Source organism: Elephantulus edwardii, unplaced genomic scaffold (genome assembly GCF_000299155.1).
Source record: "Elephantulus edwardii isolate Elephantulus edwardi_28Jun2011 unplaced genomic scaffold, EleEdw1.0 scaffold00037, whole genome shotgun sequence".
Lineage (NCBI taxonomy): Eukaryota > Metazoa > Chordata > Mammalia > Macroscelidea > Macroscelididae > Elephantulus > Elephantulus edwardii.
Genome location: NW_006399787.1, coordinates 7,166,803 through 7,169,660, shown reverse-complemented (window position 1 = coordinate 7,169,660; position 2,858 = coordinate 7,166,803). Strand labels below are relative to the sequence as shown.

The 2,858-nt window shown below is 38.8% G+C and overlaps 1 protein-coding gene across 1 annotated transcript in view; it reads right to left on the bottom strand.

Moving 5' to 3' along the window:
- The window catches only part of TMED8 (transmembrane emp24 protein transport domain containing 8), a 37,059-nt gene that overhangs the window by 14,346 nt on the left and 19,855 nt on the right, over positions 1-2,858 (bottom strand). The gene's annotated exons all lie outside the window — the stretch shown is intronic.

Below are 2,858 nucleotides of genomic sequence, written 5' to 3'. Positions count from 1 at the left end.
TTTAGGGCTGCTGTACACAGGGTCGCTATGAGTTACAAGCGGCTCGACGGCACATAACAACAACAACAACAACAACCCCATATTTAAGTTCTATTAAAAATATTTTTCTCATAACAACAACAACAACAAAAATATTTTTAAATGTGCATTGTGTAAAAAAGACCTTGTTTAAAATAGAGGAAATGCAAAACATAAGCATTAAGTTTCAAGAGTCACACTTGCTGGAGGGTTTTTTTTTAGTGTTTCTCACGCTACCATTTATTTATTCTTGGGAAGAAAAAAAAAACCAGTTCTACGCAAAAGGCTATTTACCAAGCATCCTTCAAATCAACATGTGCAGAAAAGATCTGATGAGAGGAAGATGGAATATCATGCTCTCCGGGGATCTGGTGAGAACATGAATGGTTTCAAATAACTAAGGCCTTGAGGAGGTTGGAGCATCATCTTTTCTTTTTTTTTTTAACTTGGCCAGACATGACAGTGAGGGTAATAGGGAAAAGAACTGAATATATATGTCTATGTGAAAATATCTATATTAATATATCTATATATCTAGATATAAAATAACATAGTAGCTCTAACAAGAGAACTCAAAACTCTCTATTGCTAATTATGAGAATTAATTTTGTTGTAGTTAAGTGCCAGTGAGTCAAATACAACTGACAGTGACTCTAATGAACATCAGATCTGATCTCTGTCCTATCCGGCGCCATCCTCACACTTCCCAACACACCAGACCCCACTGTGTGCAGCCGTCCCTGTTTCAATCCACCTGCTTGAGGAACTTCCTCTTTTTCACTGTCCCTTCACCCTCCCAAGCACAATGAACAGACTTTCCCAGAAACATGCACACACACACAAAAAAAAAAGAAACATGCACAGAGTATGCCAGATGAAGCTTTATCATCTTTATCTCCAAGGAGCACTCTGTCTGCACCTTCTCCAAGACATATCTCTTTGTTCCCTTGACCGTCCATGGGATCTTCAGTGCTCTTCTCCAACACCACAGCTCAAAGGCATCAATTCTTCTGTCATCCTTATTAATTGTCCAGCTCTCAGCAGCATAGCATATGAATGAAAATATGGCCTGAATTAGGTAAACCTTAGTCCTCAAATTAATATCTCTGCTCCTACATACTTTGGAAAGGTCCTTGACTGAAGACTTTCTCAGTACAGTACATCTAATCACCCAACTGCTGCTATTAAGAGTACTGATTGGGGGTGGGGGGAAGAGTACTGATTGTGGACCCAAGTAAGATGAAGCTGTTGACAGTTTCAATCTTTTCTCCATCTACCATGATGTTGCCTATCAGTTTAGTGGTGAGAATTTTTGTTTTCTTGATGTTGAGATGCAGTCCATATTGAAGGCTGCATTCTTCGATCTTCTGCAACAAGGGCTTCAAGTCTTCCTTACTTTCAGCAAGCTAAGTTGTGTGGTCCACGTAACAAAGTTTATTGATGAGTCTTCCTCAGATCCTGATGCCACATTTTCCTTCACAGAGTCAAGCTTCTTGAATAATTTCCTCAACCTACAGATTACATAGGCAGGGACGGACAAAGGATCCACCCTGATCCCTTCCTAATTTTAAGCCATGCAGTGTTTCCTTGCTCTGTTGGCACAATATTAGTTATAGAGCTAGAATCAGTTCTAGAGCTAGCCAAACCCTTAAAATAAAAGCTCCATAAACCCAAACAAATTACCGCACTCACTGCATTTCATTTCATCACCTTAAAAACAAGTATACTTATTCCATTAGGGTTGTCGAGAGGACTGAATAAGTAATGACACATATTACTACTGTTAGGTGCTGTGGAGCTGATGACCTCACACGATGGAGCAGCAATGTCCTATAGGGTTTTGGGTTTTCTAGGCTGTCGTCTTTATAGGAGCAGACCATAAAGTCTTTCCTCCTGGGGGGAAGCTGCTGAGTGAGTGTGACCTGCTAAACCCTTGAACCAGAGGACAGAGCTCCACCAGGGCTCTTTTAACACCTAGAATACTTAGCAGTAGAAACCTCTAATAAAGTGTGGTCATTATAGTATTGGACAGTTCCAGAGCAGTGCAGATTTAAATACTGTCCTACCAACTGAAAGCGTGTTAAACACAGCCTAGGAACAGACTGGTGATCTGCGTCTGAAAGATCACGGCCCTTAAGTCACTATGGAGCAGTCTTCCATCAACACATGTGGGGTCACCAAGAGGCACAATTAACTCCACAGAAAACTGCATTAGATTCTTTTTACCAACTATATCACGTCAGTCATGTTCTCTTCCATGCTCTGAATTTCAAGAGGGGAAAAAAAGTTTTATTTAATATATAAATATAAGATTATAAAAAATGAGAGTTGAATAGGAACATTTATTAAGATTTATGAGTCAATTCTGCAGAAGGTAAGTCAATTTTAATTGTGTTAGAACAACATAATAACAGGGTTTAAAAATACATGAAGCTAATATTAACAGAACTTAAGAAGAACTAACTTCTCAATAGAACTCAAGAAGTAACAGATTTTGTAATACAGTAATAGTCCCAAGCCCTCAATGAAAAGGTCCTGAGTGGGCAGAAGGCAGCTCTGATGGTCTAGTGGTAAAAAGGTTCTTAACAACAGCTTCTACTGGTCAGTACTGCACCGATCAGTTAGACTAGCAGACCTACAAGCTCTACTCCTGAGCTTTACAAATTAATTATTCCAATAATGTTTTCAGTGGTCTTTCTTCACTCATTATAAAGCTCGGAATATATCTGCCTTTCTGATATATGCTCTAATACCAATGATGGTGGGTTGATGAAAGAGATAGAGCCAAATTAACAATAACACCCTAGGTCAGTGAAATTAGTTTAATCTTAAAAAAAAAA